Raw genomic sequence first — 17,103 nt, 5'->3', positions numbered from 1 at the left:
GTTTACACTTGTTTTCTGTCAATGTTTTAAGAATATTTGCCGCTTCCTTCTCATCTCCATGATTTCTGGTGAGAAATTCATTGTCAGTTGAACATTGTTCTCCTACAAGTAATTGATCGTTTTTCTCTGGCTACATTCAAAATTGGGTTTTGTTTGTTTTTGTCTTTAGTTTTCAAGACTTTCATTATTATATTTCCATAAATTTCTTTGAGTTTACCCTGATTGGCGTTTGATAAACTTTCCCAAACCATATACTTACATCTTTAAACATAGTTTTCAGCATATATATGTATGTGTGTACATATATATACGTATATATATATTTTTAGTGCTGCACTCTTCTTTCCCTCCTTCAAGACTCTGATGACACAAATATGAGACCTCTTGTATTGTCGCACAGGTCTTAAGGATCAACTCTTTAAAAAAAAAATCTCGTTGACTCTGTGTTATTCATACTGGATAATTTATATTAATCACTCAGCTTCATTCAAGTTGAGATTCAAATCTATCTCCAATCCACTGTTGAGCCCAGCCCGTGAGATTTTTATTTTATTTCTTATAATTTCCATTCCATAATTTCTATTTGATGGAATGGAAATAGAAATTATTTCCTCCTTATTTGCTAGATTCTCTATTTTTTCCATTCACTATTAGAGTGTTTTTTATTACTTATTAGAGTATTTATGTAATGACTACTTCAAGGTATTTGTCAGATAATTCCAACACCTGTGTCTTCTTGGCATTGTTGATTGTTGTTTGCCTTTTCTCATGAGAGTCAAGGTTTTCCTTGTTTTCTCATATCTTCAGCAATATTAAATAGTACACTGAACATTTTAAATATGAGACTGTCAACCTTGTTTTATTTTAATATTGATATTTTTATTTCAGTAAGCAATTTACATGGTTAGGTTCATTCTGCAAGTCCCAACCAACTTCTGTGAGCTGTGGTTCTTATGGCAGTTACGTTTTCAAAGCCTTTGTAGTGCTATTAATATCCATCTCACATATGCACCACTGTGGATAGTGATCTATTTCCATTTTAAAAGCCTTTGGTATGCTGGTTTGACCCATACATGCCAGCTTGAGTGAACTCAGGTGTTTCTAAGAAATTTTATTGGCTAGTTTTCCTGAGGTTCTTTCTGTGCTATGTCTCTGTGACTTTCCAGTTCCCTGGGACTTCCCTTTCTGGGTGTCCAGCCAGAAAGCTGAGTTTTAGTTGCTTCATTTTGAATTTCTGTGACTAAACTGGGAGCCAAAAGGTAGAAGGGCAAAGAGAAAAAAAGGCAACAAAGCTTGATGCAACTCTTTCAGGATCACACCTCCACCAATGAGAGTGGACAATTACCCTCCTTCTTTTGCTTTCTGTGGCCTCCTCTTGCATTGTGGCGTGTTTCACTGCCATGATATGACTGCTTGTAGGATAAGGAACAAGGAAACAGAGGTAAGAAAAATACAACAGGGAAGTCTACACTCTCTGAGAATGAGAAGCTCCCTTTCTGATTCCCTGAGCCAAAACTAGCAAGCTTTTCGTGGAGCTCTCTGTTCTTTCTAATGCCTACTTTAAGGTTTCAGACTGCATTGCATTCAGGCTAGGAGGTACTGGAGAAGAAAAATGAAAAATTCACCACCATTTTGGTGGTACTTTTAATTCTTGTCTTCTTCCCCAGTCTGCTTACTACTATTTTCTTTTCAGGATTCTCAAAGAGCTGCTGCATGCCTTCTGTTCAGATGTTATAGTTGCATTCAGTAGGAGAGACAAGACATCTTCTGCTGAAGCAGAACTCCATCATTTCCTAAACACAGGGAATCTCCAAACAGGGTTATCATGTATAATTGTACGAAGGCACTTTGTCCTCCTTCATGGAGATTTTTATCACATCAATTATGTCATGAATGGCATCTTTCTGGTATTAAGTAGTAGATAAGCTCTAACAACTACACAAAGGAATCTTCTTTCTTCTATCCACATTTTCTTCTCTCTTCACATACCTTCCCTCAGTCATCATATACAGTTTTATAATGCACTTTTGTTATGCACCTGAATCTCAGATTTATTGGGTCTAGCTGCATCCTCACAGTGAGCTCTGATCCCACATTTTCAATCACCTGATGAATATTTGTACATGGGTACCTCACTTTTACTTTTACAGACAACAGGTGAAAGACAAATCTTGTCATCTTTCCCATAATAACTTTTCCTGACTTCACCATTTCTAACTGGAGCAAAATTATTCTTTTACTATCAATCAAGCTGAAAATCATCTTCAACTTATTTTCCCTCATTCAGTAAATATAATCAGCCAAAAACCTTTCATTCTCCCTTTTGAATTTAATTCACCTGATCACTTATATTTTCTGAATATTAGTCCAAGTCCTTTATATCCTGAGTTAAGATAGTAACAGTAGATATTATTACTAATATTACTGCTATTCCTATTCATGATCACCATCATCACCACCACCACCCTTATGATTCATTGGATATCTATTACAATCCTTTTCTAAATACATTGGGTGTATGTGCTAACCACAATCTTGGAAGGTAGGATAAGTGAAACATGATTCTATTTGTAGTTATCCAGTGTATGTAATGCATACATCTTTAAGTGGAGAATGAAGGCTAAAATGAAGCCAGGATTATACTCATCTTTCCTCACATGCAAATAATGTTGCAAAGTCTACTCAGAGACCTAGAGGAAAGTTTTTCTTTTTTTTTTTTTTTGTTTTTTGTTTTGGGGGGGCAAAGATGCTGTCTACTTCCCAAGCTATGTAGTGTTCTCCTGGGCTTCCCCAGCCCTATGGGGTTCCTTTTTCTAATTCACATAAAGATATGTTTATATTACCATTCAGGACATAGGCATGAGCAAGGACTTCATGTCTAAAACACCAAAAACAACGGCAACAAAAGCCATAATTGACAAATGGGATCTAATTAAACTAAAGAGCTTCTGCACAGCAAAAGAAACTACCATCAGAGTGAACAGGCAACCTACAGAATGGGAGAAAATTTTTGCAATCTACTCATCTGACAAAGGGCTAATATCCAGAACCTACAAAGAACTCAAACAAATTTACAAGAAAAAAACAAACAACCCCATCAAAATGTGGGCAAAGGATATGAATAGACACTTCTCAAAGGAAGACATGCTTACAGCCAACAGGCACATGAAAAAATGCTCAACATCACTGGCCATCAGAGAAATGCAAATCAAAACCACAATGAGATACCATCTCACACCAGTTAGAATGGCAATCATTAAAAAGTCAGGAAACAACAGGTGCTGGAGAGGATGTGGAGAAATAGGAACACTTTTACACTGTTGGTGGGATTGTAAACTGGTTCAACCATTGTGGAAAACAGTATGGCGATTCCTCAAGGATCTAGAACTAGAAATACCATATGACCCAGCCATCCCATTACTGGGTATATAACCAAAGGATTATAAATCATGCTGCTATAAAGACACATGCACACGTATGCTTATTGTGGCACTATTCACAATAGCAAAGACTTGGAATCAACCCAAAGATCCATCAGTGACAGACTGGATTAAGAAAATGTGGCACATATACACCATGGAATACTATGCAACCATAAAAATGGATGAGTTTGTGTCCTTTGTAGGGACACGGATGCAGCTGGAAACCATCATTCTTAGCAAACTATCACAAGAACAGAAAACCAAACGTTGCATGTTCTCACTCATAGGTGGGAACTGAACAATGAGATCACTTGGACTCGGGAAGGGGAACATCACACACTGGGGCCTATTATGGGGAGGAGGGAGGAGGGAGGGATGGCATTGGGAGTTATACCTGAAGTAAATGATGAGTTGATGGGTGCTGATGAGTTGATGGGTGCAGCACACCAACATGGCACAAGTATACATATGTAACAATCCTGCACGTTGTGCTCATGTACCCTAGAATTTATGTATGGGGAAAAAAAAAAGATATGTTTATATTGATGGTAGATTACATGGAAAGGACAGGAGAAACTTTCTCAGGGCAATACTAATAGTCAAGTTATTGAGATACATTTGGAATTCTGGTCTCTCTCCTGTATAATCTCCTTAGATCTGGTTTCCCATAAAACACCTTTAGCACATTAACATCAGAATAATCGTCTTAACCTATTACTTAAATTGTGTAATTTTGCCACTCAAAGACCTTCACTGACTTCCTCTTCCCCATAAGATGAAGTTTAGATACCTTGGCCTGAAACTTAGAACACATGATGGTTTGAATTTGGCAAAACATTTTGATTTTTTTTTTTTTGAGACAGTCTTGCTGTGTTACCCAAGCTGGACTGTAGTGGTACAATATAGGCTCACTGCAACTATTGCCTCCAGGGTTCAAGTGATTCTCCTGCCTCAGCCTTCCAAATAGCTGGGATTACAGGCACCAGCCACCATGTCCAGCTAACTTTTTATTTTTATTTTTTAGTGGAGATGGGGTTTTGACATGTTGGCCAGGCTGGTCTTGAACTCCTGACCTCAGGTGATCTGCCAGCCTTGGCCTCCCAAAGTGCTGAGATTACAGCCGTGAGCCACTGCACCCAGTCTGGTATTTCTTTTTTCAACTTGTCTAATATTTTGTTCTAAAGAGAATAATCTAGTATTCCCAGATATGATGTAATTGTTTGCTTGATTGTTGCCATTGCTCTTATGTTCTGTATCAGAAAGTCTCCCCTCTCCATTCTTGCCAACTATACCTGTTCTTATTCTCCAGGCTGCCTTTCCATTAAGCCATTCCTAACTACCCTACCAGGGTAATCCTCTCTAGTCTTCCATCAGATTCTTTGTGCTTCTCTTATAGTTACATCATTTGTAGTCATGTTGCTTTATCTGTGTATAAGATTTATGATCTCCTTTCTGGGAGATGCAAGTTAAGTTTACATTAACATGTATCTTTGAATTCCTATTATACCCAGTGTTGTACTGGATATATAGTAGGTGTCAAAAAAGATCCTCTAAGTAAAGGACTCTATTACATTGAAATATCAAAAAAATGGATTAGGTGCAGGGTAAAGGCCCTCAAAATGCCATCTGCACATTTCAAAGATAGTTGTCAACTACATTTCCTCACAGGTTGCTGTGTGTAGACTTAATAGAACCCCAACCTAGGCATAAGTTTTTAAAATCACCTACTTCAGTTGTGAGAATGGGAACAGGTTCACATATCCATAATCTAGTGGACATAAAATTTTAAGTCCTAAAAAATTGCCAAAACATTTGTTTCCATTTCCCCTGAGGATTATTTTGGTAGGTATTATCTCTATAGGCATTTTGAAACTGTTTCTTTGACATCAGAACAATTGTAAAAGGGTAAAAATGAAATATATCCAGTCAAGCTATTACTGTGTTTATATAATATCAACTGCTAGCTTGATGAATTATCTGTCATTTCTTCTATACCTGTTCCCTAAAAGCACACATGCAATGTGAATTGATTGAAAAAGTTTATGTGATAAAAATAGTGAATACTAAATATAAAAAATTAGATATATAAAAGTATGTAAAATTATCTTATAACTTAAAGATTATTTTTAGTACTTGGGACAGTTTATCCTAATAAGATAAATTCAGATATTTAGTTTCTGTCTTTTTCTCTCTCTAATTTTTATAGTCATTCAGTCATATGGTTAAATGCATAAAATATCACATATGCTGGTATCATATTCTATACTGGAGCATGTATGTCTGTGTTACCTTTTATAACCTTCCACCACCAGTGGCTATTTGGTTGGTTTTTATATTTTTAGTAACAAGATGTTAAACATATTTATATACAAATATTTTTCCAAATCTCTGATCAAGACAGATTTTTGTAGTGATCCTATAAGGTCAAAGTATATATATACATATTTGGGAATCCACTGCATATGAAGGCTCTTCTATTTCACCAGATTTGCTCTGGAGGATAGCTGCTTTGTTTTTGTCCTTTGAAATGTAAGTTTCAAACTACAAGTTTTTCTGAATAAAGTTTTGCCCTCGCATTCCATTATATTAATGTACCGTATTTTATTTAGTAGTATGTCTTAGTCCATTCTCTGTTGCTCATAACAGAATACCTGAAACTAGTTTATAGGAAACAAAATTTCTTTCTTTCACTTATGGAGGCTGAAAAGTCCAAAGTCAAGGAGTTGCATCTGGTGAGAGCCTTCTTGCTGGTGGGACTCTGCAGAGTTCCAAGGCATTATAGGGCGTCACTGAGTGAGAGGGCTGACTGAGTGTGCTAGCTCAGGTCTCTCTTCCTCTTTATATAATTCACCAGTCCCATTTCCATAATAACCCATTAATTCATCCATTCATGAATAGATTAATTCATGAGCGTGCGACCCAATCACCTTTTAAAGGCCCCACCTCTTAATACTATCACATTGGGGATTAAATTTCAACATGAATTTTGGAGGTGCCAAACATTCAGACCATAACATAATACTACTAGTTTGGTCATTTGGGGTGTTGCAAAGTTTATTATGATACTACTTCTGTAAGAGTAATTTTGATGCATCAACTATTTTTAGCACATTATTTTAAAAATATATTCCCAGAAGTGAAGTTACAGAGTTTAACAGCAAACATTTTTTAAGGTTCTTAACACATTTATCTAGAAACCAAGTGCCATTTTATATCATGGGTGTACCTTCCTCATTGCTAAGGATTGTAGTGAGTAAATAATAATATTATTAAGTTTACCAATATGACAGGATGTTATTTAATTTTGCATTTTTAATAAGGGATTGAGTCTTTTTCAAACACTTATGGCCCATAATTTTTCTAGAATGATTATGTGATTTTAATAATTGCTACATACAGCCCGATGTTTTATTTCTGGCAGTGAATTTGATTCTCATAAATTAGTTTACATTGACTCAGAGGAGGGCCTTGAAATAATATATTAATAACTAAGATTAATCACATAGCACTTCATAATTTATGTGCCATTTTAATGCATTATGTATATCATTTGATCTTTCAAGAATTCTAGGGGCAACAAAATTAAGATAATTCTCCTGTGTAGGTGAGGACACTTTTGAAGGGTTGTTCACGTCAAGGCAGAGCCACGTGAGGGCATTTTTTCATATCTAATAGCACACAGCTAAATTCAAACCTTATGACCCATAGGCTGGCAATCTTTGTTCAGTTTATAGTAGAACCATTCAATAGCTGGTCCCCAGAAAAGCAGCATTGGTTTTACTGAGAAGCTTTATTTACCTTTTTTAGATACAGCGTTGCTCTGTTGCTCAGGCTGGAGTGCAGTGGCATGATCTCGACTCACTGCAACCTCACCTCCTGGGTTCAAGCAATTCTCCTGCCTCGGCCTCCCAGGTTGCTGGGACTACAGGCGCCTGTCACCGTGCCCAGCTAATTTTTGTATTTTTTAGTAGAGACTGGGTTTTGCCATGTTGGCCAGGCTGGTCTCAAACTCCTGGTCTCAAGTGATTCACCTGCCTCAGCCTCCCAAAGTGCTGAGATTACAGGCATGAGCCACTGCACTCGGCCTACCGAGGAACCTTTTAGACCTTTTTAGAGCTTCAGGCCAGGGTCTTTGGCCCAGGTGTTTTTTATGCACACTAATGTCTGTAAAGTACTACCTTAGACTAACAGTATATGTAGAATCAAGTATGGATAACTTTCCTACAAAATTTGTATGTAATACCAAAAAGGAAGAAATAAATTATGAGTCTGAAGATTCTTCAAATAATAAATAAACTACTAGTGGAAATTTACAGGAATTAAATTTTTTTAAAGAAGGAAATTATAGATTAAAAAGCGTTATATAATATCCATCAATTAGTTTTTTCTACAGACAAACGTGGACATTAACCAGGAGCTCTGCCTACACTTAGAAATTTTCATGGGTCCAGAAGAAATATTTTTCTTTCTATGCATAGGAATCATTGGTGGAGGTTTTCCAAAATGCAGAGGTAACTTTGCTAGGCTTCCACTTTAAGGGCCCCAAGCCCCAAACCCAAACCCAGAACAATGGCATCTATGGCTGTTTGCATTTCCAGTCAGTAACACAGACCCCTAGCCTCAGGATTTACCAGCCATTAATAAAAACAATCCTAGAAGGAAGACATAATGCATCTTATCAATCAAGAAATGAGGTGTTTTATTTGAGAATGTGCTATGAAACACAGTAGTTTCCTTTCATCTGGAGTTTTCCTTTTTTGCAGTTTCAGTTACTTGTGGTAAGATCATTTTAGAGGGGGAGATCACATTCACATAACTGTAATGATAGTATATTGTTATCGTGGTTCCATTTTATTATTAGTTGCCATTAATGTCTTATTATACTTAATTTGTAAACTTTGTGTTAGGTATGTATGTAAAGGAACAAACGTTATATATAACAAATATATATATTATATAATATTTAATATATATAAGATATAGTGTGATCCACAGTTTCAGGCATCCACTGGGGGGTCTTTGGATATACCCTCAACACAGATAAGAGGGGATGACTGTTTTTTGGGATGTTGGTCATCTCTGCTAACATGTTAGGATCTCTTTGCTTACAAGTAAACAGTTTGATAACTAAGTTATAGGGCATTCCCAGGCTCAATATTCTGTTATTTTCCCTTCTAAAGAAAATGAGCACCCTAGATGACAGGGCCTGGGATGGAAGGAATGAAGTAGCCAGTGGACAAAGGGAAAACGATTTAAGGAGTAGAGGAAACAAAGATACATTTTGTTGGAGCTATAATTTTGCCTAAAACTAGGCCTCAATTTTGAGCAATAGGTTATAATGTGCCATCACCCTGGGCACTATATTTTTAATTATGAAGCTTGTCACCTTTATATATAGTCATTTTGAGATTCTGTAATGTACATTTGATGTTCCTCCAAATTTAGGAATAGTGAAGTCTCTCATTTTGTGAAGAAATGCTTTATTTTTTGTTTCTCAAGGACATTAGCTGCTTAAATGTGTTCTCTTTGGCATTCAAACAGAAGTTCTTGATATTCTTACATCCTGTGCATATGAATCTAACTAACATGTCTCAAGAGGCCAGTACATAGGAATTTCTTGTCAGCAAAACTGCGCCTTGTGCGATTCCGGCAGATTTATGACTGCACAGTCCCCTGGTCAAATTTGGCTTATTATTCTGAATCCATTTTTGTAATAATGATGCTGGTAATGCTGTAATATATTATTTTAATAGGATAATATATTGAACTCTAATTTCTAGAGCATAAATACATTATTCAGGCATTGCATTGTGTGCAAACAAGGGAAGAGGAAACTAAAAAGATGTCTCACTGAAAATTTCTAGAATTGTCAATTATGTAAAAAACTATAAAAGTTGATTGTACTATTACATAATTTTTATATGTAATAGCTTTCTAATCAGAAATAAAAAGTTCCTGATTTTTATAATATTGTCCACACTAGTTTTTGAATTGATATTTTGGGCAAACCATAACCAAAAAGGACAACAGTAAGGCTAACTACAGGACCTGCCAAGTAGAATATACCTTCTCTGGGATTAGAAAACTTCTTTTTCAGAGGCAATAAATGTATAATATGTGCTGAGAACTTCAGGAAATGCACAAAGTATTCTAGCAGCTTCCCTCTAAATTCTTTTTGCAAAGTCTTGCCAGACAAAATTCATATAAACAAAATATCTGTCTTACTCTGATGTAAAAGTCTTGGACTTTATTCCTTTTATGTTATGAGTCTGCAAAGCTAGAATAAATGGAGCTTGGGTATGTGTGTGTGAATTGTGTGTGTGTTGTTATAATTTAAAAAAAATTGCCAACAGGCAAGTGGTTCTATCTGACTAATAATCCCATTTTGAAAAGGTATTGGCTTTGAAAAGGTATTGAAACTTAGTTGTCTTTGATATGATTAAATGGGTAAAATATAGCATGCTCTTTCATGCAATTTTACTATATCAAAAATTCTACCTATTAAAAACCATGAGTACAAAACTTTGTATTTATGATGATTTTAAATTTTTACACAGAAAATATTAAAGAATAACAATCTTTGCATAGCTTAGACCTGATTTTATCTCTATTTGAGATGCCTCAAATAACCACAAAAACAAATCAATAGAAAATTAAATCTTACAAAGAAAAATTGAAGTAGCTTCCATTTTCATGCTTTTTAAGTTGGAGAAGTTCTAAATCTATTGATTGTTCACTCTGTAGAGGCATTTTTCCAGGTACTAGAAAATACACTACAAGAGCCTCTAATGTTTCCTTGCTTTCCTTATATCTTTAAGAGAAGCAACATTACGTTCATCCAAAAAGAAAAAATAAAATAAAAATTTTGGGCAACTAATGACTGTTCAGTAAATATAAAAGGCTTGGGTTTTTTCCCCGTTGCCCTTGCAGTTATTTTCAGGCCTTTACTTCAGGGAAGTTTTCTTCTATCTCTGCTCTGTGCCCTTTCTTTCTTGCCCAGTCATTATTCTCAATTAGCTATTGCTATGGACAGTCATTAGCTATTGAACCCATTTAGAAACTTGGCCACAGACTTTATCAACTCTAGCCTTTCAAAGATACCGACTTTGCTGGCAAGAAGCATAACCTTTGAATAAACAAGCCAGGTTTGCTCATGAGTAACACACTTTTAATTTCAACCAACATTCTTTTTTTCTGGAAGTTAGTACCTGATTAGAGCTGTTCTTTTTGCTAATTCAGCTCTCTGGGTAATAAATATTTTATCTTATCAATAAACATGAATTTCTGTGATCCAGAGATATTTAGATCCTTAATTAGATAGTACATCTAAATTGGTTAATCAGAATGTTTTCTGGCAGTTTCTGAGTCAAAGTTATACTTCGTCTCTGGTTAGCCTTTGTAATATTCAAGATGAACAACTTAAAATTCTTAGTTCAAACTACTTACAATCTGTGTTAATCAAAATGCTGTAATTAAATTGGGCATGGACTTATTCTGTAACCTTATCCACTTTGCATTTAAGTTGTCTCTACATGAATGTTTGACACTAGTACAGTCTTTAAATATTAATGCATAGGGGGAAAAAAAAGAAGATGAAAGGAACAGTTGGAGCCAAGAGAAAGTAAAAGATAGCAAGGGGCAATTGTAAAAACAAAACAAAACAAAACAAAACAAAAAAAACCCTTAAGAAAGTTAGGAGAGTATGCAAAGAAAAATAAACTTGTCAAAGCAGTTACTTATCAGCATAAAGTAGCACAATTTATACACAATCTAAAGCTCTAAGGAATGAGTAGCTATAACAAGCTTTTGTGCAATAAAGATTAGAATCTCTGTGAAGCAGTTTCTCATGTTTTCCTTTCTCTACTTTTGTATTTTACTTTTCAATGATCACAAAGCTACAAAATGTTAAAATTGAAACAAAGCAAAACAAATAGAAAAACTTTTTTTTTTTTTTTTTTTTTTTTTTAACTTTCATGTATAAGGAAAAACAGCACACATCTAAAAGTCTGATTTTGCCCCTCTAATAATCTGGCTCCCTATGGTTTTGATATAAAATGGTGTAGGATGAAACAACATCACAAAATAATGTTTTGTGCCCCACACACAAGAAAAGGCTTCTTAGCATAATCTGTAAAAGTTTCAAGTGGTTATGTTGCCAAATAGCTTGGCTTTTGCTATAAAGAAAAAAGAAGGAGAGTGCACGAATCTAAATGTATAGCTAGTGTCGCTCCTTCCTCCAGATAGAGAAATTATATTTGTTGAGACACTGCACTGTTGAGATTCGTAGAGAGAGTATGCCCTCAATTTCACTGCACTATACTAGTGTTCATTCAACTGATGAAGTTCTCAACTCAAAGGGCAACATCCACTTTGTTCTAAGTTCCTGCTGGAATGGAAAAGCTGACAAGGGAAAACTTACACAAAGGATATTGTGCTGTTAAAGTTTGTTCAAAGCCACACTTGTCAGATCTCTTTGAAATGAAATTGAAAAGGAAAAACCAATTTTCTTTGAGGACAAAGTTCATCTCATTTGGTGTGCTGCACCTGTCTAATTTTCTTCTTTGAGAAAGAAATCTTGACTAGGAAAATTTGAAAAAATAGTTTATACTAGTACAGGTATGTATCATAATGTTTAATTCAGACCAGTGTTACATTCTGAGAAAATAAATATAAGTGAATTACTGCCTGTTTGAAGCTGTGATAAATACCTAGTTTGGCTGAAATTATTAGACACCATTATTCTGTCTCCCAAATGTCTCTGAAGGGCAATAGTCAGAACTATCCTGAAATGAGAATGCTCTAATGTTTTCTTTTGTCAGTGATGTGCAGATGCACAGTACGATTCTGAGTGCATTATCAAATTGAAAACCAAGATCCTTCAGAAGAGTTTCAGGTAAATATCTTGTATGTTTTCAAACTTGAAAAAAAAAAAGCAGCATCTATTTCCAGGGTAGAATAATATTAAAAATATGGAGTTATATTAAAAATATAGTTAAAAATAATAACTGGATGTTTAAAATAAGTTTTTATTAATAGCAAACAAAAGAGCTTTCTGTGTTTGATTTTACAATTTCCTGTAATTAGGAGTGTTATAAGATTCCAGGTCAACTTAAAATGAGAAATAAAAGTGAATATGTCACTTAAACTAGAAAGAAATATAGCTGTGACCCCAGACAAGGACTTATGTTCAAGACAGAAAAATGTTATTTTAGTCAACAGAAAGAAAAAAATAATGAAAACAAACCCAAGGGTAATCCTCTCCTCTAATGCATTTTGTCTCCTATTTCTCTCTTTTAGTCTGTATTTCTATGGCAGCCTTCCTTGTTCAACCTCACCCTATGTGATTGGCTACATGTTTATAAATAAATAAATATAGATAGATAGATAGATCCCATTTATTGGCAATAAATGATAAATGAGAAAGTATTTTGAAAATGGAAAGGAGAAGCAAAATTATATCTTATCTGTCAGATCATGGGAAGCAGAATATCTTGGCTTTTGCCGGAATCTCCAGAAATGTATACTCTCTAGCTTCCTTCTCTGTGACTGTTTTCCACTTGGAACTACATTGCCAATCCCTTTTTATTTGTTTTGTGTCCAAATGTGAATACAACTGAATTCTTTTTTGATTGTTACTATTCTGCTTGTATCTAAGCAGATTGTTTCACATATCCATACCCTTTGGGTAAAGTTCAATTCCTTTTAAATACAGTGTTCACCATGACCTTGTGAGCAGAAGGAAAAAAAACACCAAAACACTGGCTATTGAAACTTTCAGACAGCAGCTACCTTCCTTATCTTCCTTTCAGAATTAAAATTCAAATGACCAGCTGGGCATGGTGGCTAATACCTGTAATCCCAGCACTCTGGGAGGCCAAGACAGGCGGATCACTTGCAGTCAGGAGTTCAAGACCAGCCTGGCCAACAAGTCCCATCTCTACTAAAAATAAAAACTAGCCAGGCATGGTGGTGCATGCCTGTAATCTCAGCTACTCGAGAGGATGAGGCACGAGAGGCAGAGGATGCAGTGAGCTGAGATCGTGTCACTGCACTATAGCCTGGGCGACAGAGCAAGATGGTCTCAAAAAAAATTAAATAAATAATAAAAAATTCAAATGACCAAAGTCCTGAAAAAAATCAATGGAGAATCTTCTCAGAGTAGAAATCATTTAAATGAAAAGCAAGCTTTCTGATTTTCATCCCATTTTTGTTTAATTTTTATTTCCTTTTGCTCCATCTGTTATAGAGTAAATGTGTTTCAATTTAGTGAAAACATCTTCAGAAATTAACCATTCCTGTTATAGTGTAAAAGTTTATTTGATTTGTGCTCAATATTTGTAAGAAACTAATTTACACACAGGCACATAATAGATTGTATCTGTTGTCATATCCCATCAAAGTCCACGAGTCCCAAGTAGTGTTTCTGGGGGAACACCATCTTTACTTCACATGCACTGTGCATTCCTCTTGCTGCCTTCTTATATGTACCCTAAATATTAATATTTGCTGAATGAACAAACGAAGATATGTGGCTTTCCCTCTTCCTTTTGAACATTGCTTTTTGTTTTTCCTTTTATAATGCCCAGTGCACTAAAGTCATGTCATAGGAAAGAGTGTTCCCTTCTTCACAGTCCATATACTAATTACATACTCTTCTTTTTGGCCCATCTTCCCCAAGGTATAGTAAATGAAGCACCCATTCTATAAGACCCAGTTCTTTCCTGACTGAGATATTGTCCATAGGCTTCATTCTTACTTCACTAATGAGTTTTTTTTTTCTCTGTAGCTTTTACATCTTTATAGTAGGTCATAAAGAACCTCCAACAGAAAATGAACCAATAGTAGCTATACTTTATTTCATATTTCTATAATGTCCCTAGTCACAACCATGTCTGTTTCCTGTCCTTTTCTTTCAATAAGGGCTTACAACTTGGGATAAAATCATGTGCCCACATTTGCTGCATAGAACATAGTATCAATGAATTGGTACAAAAGCCATTCTTCTGCCCAAACTCCTGTACACACCACTCATTCAACAAACATTTCTACCTCCTACTGTGGGCTTAATTCAGTGCTTTGGAGTCTATAAAGAGGTACAATGAAATAATCCCTACCCTTAAAAGAAGAGATAATTTTTTGTTTTCTAAAGTAATTACCTCATTTGATTTCCTATAACAACTGAGAGAAGCAAAGAGAATAATTATTACTACTGACATTTTCCAAATGAGAAACCTGAGCCTAGAAATTGAAGTCACAGTACCAGTTATGCCAAGACCTCTACGTAACACCTAGGACTTTGATTATACCATTGAATAGCTTTTCCTTTCTACAACATAGAGAACCAAGCATCTTGAGTGGTGAGTTGCTTCTCAAGCTGCACAAAAATATTTATTATAAATATTTCTCAATTATAGAATCTACAACAGGTCATACATTATGGGTATTTTAGACCTAAATGGAACCATTCAGTTCCCAAGGTTTGTAGTTTTTAGCCCTGCTAAGCACCAAACCACAATCTATTATATGAGGATCAGCAATGATAATTCTCAAAACTGGACAGTTTAGAAGATAACTGCGGTTATACGTTCCCTCATTCACCTTCCTACTTTTTTGGTCCTACCTCATTTCATTATCCTCTTACTGCAATAGCCTTTTACAATTATCTATCTTTCAATCTCCCCTCCCACACAACTATCCATTTACATTCTGTTGCCAGGTAAGCCTTTCTAGAGTATAATTATATTTCAGTAATTAAGCTTCTCAGAACACTTGGATGGTTCCCCATAGCCTACTGAATTAAGTTGAAACTCCTTAGCCCCTTCATAAACTGACCACAACTTACCTTTTCATCCTTCACTTAGCCTGCAATGCAGATATACAACTCACTGCTTTCTGTTCACACTCCTCCCTTTCCCACTTTGATGCTTTTCTTGCTATTTCTTCTGCCTAGAATATTTACCTTCATCCAGACCCTTCTCCATGCTATTTTTAGCATAAATAACAATAAAATCTTTATTATAAGCCTCCCCTGAGGCTCCAAATCGGGATAAATATAACTTACTTTGAACACACACACAACTTTATGTCTTCCCTGGCATTTATGAAAATAGCACAGGTTTACAGAGAAAACAAACAGGCAGATGGAATTAAGTTTAATCCTGACCTGCTCAAACTTGGGCAAATTATTTAACTTCTCTAAGTATTCATTTTCTTATCTAGAAAAGCTTTGCATGTTTTTTTGTAAGGATTAATGGTTATCCACATACATGCTTTTGGTCAATTCCTAGCATATATTAAGACTCAATGAATGTCAGCTCTTATTTTTAGATTCTGTTTTGCATTATATCTGTGTATATTATACAAACATCAGTATATTGTCTGCTTTCTGTGAGGGCTGCAACTATGGTTGCCATTTTCATTTTTCATCTTTGTTTCCATATAGCTCTTGAGACCAAAACCAAGTTTATTGTCAGTGATTATTAGTCCCACTGTACACCTATTTTATCATAGCCGAATTATGGACAATATCCATATCAGTGAACTGCAAATCCCTAGTAATCCTTAGTAGCAATACCATAAAATACACTGTCCTTTCAGTTCCAGAATAACAAAATCAGTTGGGTCAACTTATAAATCTTCTAATTATAGTTTCTTAGTTAAAATTTGGTCAGATAGGAAATCTAGGAAAGCCTAAAATGCAATTAGCATAGCTCAGGAAGTCAGACATTTAGATAGCATTGACAGCTATAAAAATAGAGTGGGGCTAGAAAGTTGTTCGCTCTATTTCTCCAGGGTATTACTAGGTCTGCTTTTATGTCAGTCCAGGTTGTGCCAACCATGGAGAACATGAAGTGGTAAACCAAAAATGTTGTAAAGTTGACTGCACCCAAAGTAAATTGAATAAGTTCCATCACAAATGTGCTTTTTGTTGGCTTGAAAAGAAATGGGATGTCATGAAGACTTATGGAGGGGATTAGATGATGTCATCATAGCCCTCTCTGCAGAGGATCTGTGGGACATACATAATTATAAGTATATAATTATATTTATATATGTATATACACACATGTGACCATTAAAAGAATAATATTACCAATTTCTTCTCGGCTTTAAAATTGATATACCTAACAGAAAAACATATTTTTTGGACTAAAGTATCTGAGAAAAAAGGCAGTATCTATCTCTGTTTTTAAGTGAGGGCAAATTTTTTTTAACATATGATGTGTTTGTGAAGGGACTTTGTGGGCACTTATGATATTTAATGGGAACTTATACACTTAGACTTTTTTGAGTGAATTGGGAATTAAACCTTCCTATTTGGGGATGAGAGTGGCATTTAAAAGCCTCTCAAATATTTATGATCATTTATTCACTTTGTCATTCTGAAATACTTATGGCTAATTCTAGTTATTGTGTGAATCATAGACTAAAGTTATAAACCCAGGAGCAGAAATACTTGCCATGAGGCTATTAAGGTAACCCAGGTAAGAGGTAACAACAGTCAGATTTGTGGTAAGGGTACTGGGTGGGGCAAAATATGGAGTAGCTGGGCCATGCGATTGTGCCTCAATCATAAAGGATTCTCAAATTTTGGCTGCTGCCTTTGTAATTTGTATCAGAGATCTGTACCTCATATGTATAAACTAATATGGAATTGTGTTCATACCCTTCCTCTAATCCA

Source organism: Papio anubis, chromosome 7 (genome assembly GCF_008728515.1).
Source record: "Papio anubis isolate 15944 chromosome 7, Panubis1.0, whole genome shotgun sequence".
In the NCBI taxonomy this organism is placed as follows: Eukaryota; Metazoa; Chordata; class Mammalia; order Primates; family Cercopithecidae; genus Papio; species Papio anubis.
Note: the sequence above shows the minus strand (reverse complement) of the source record.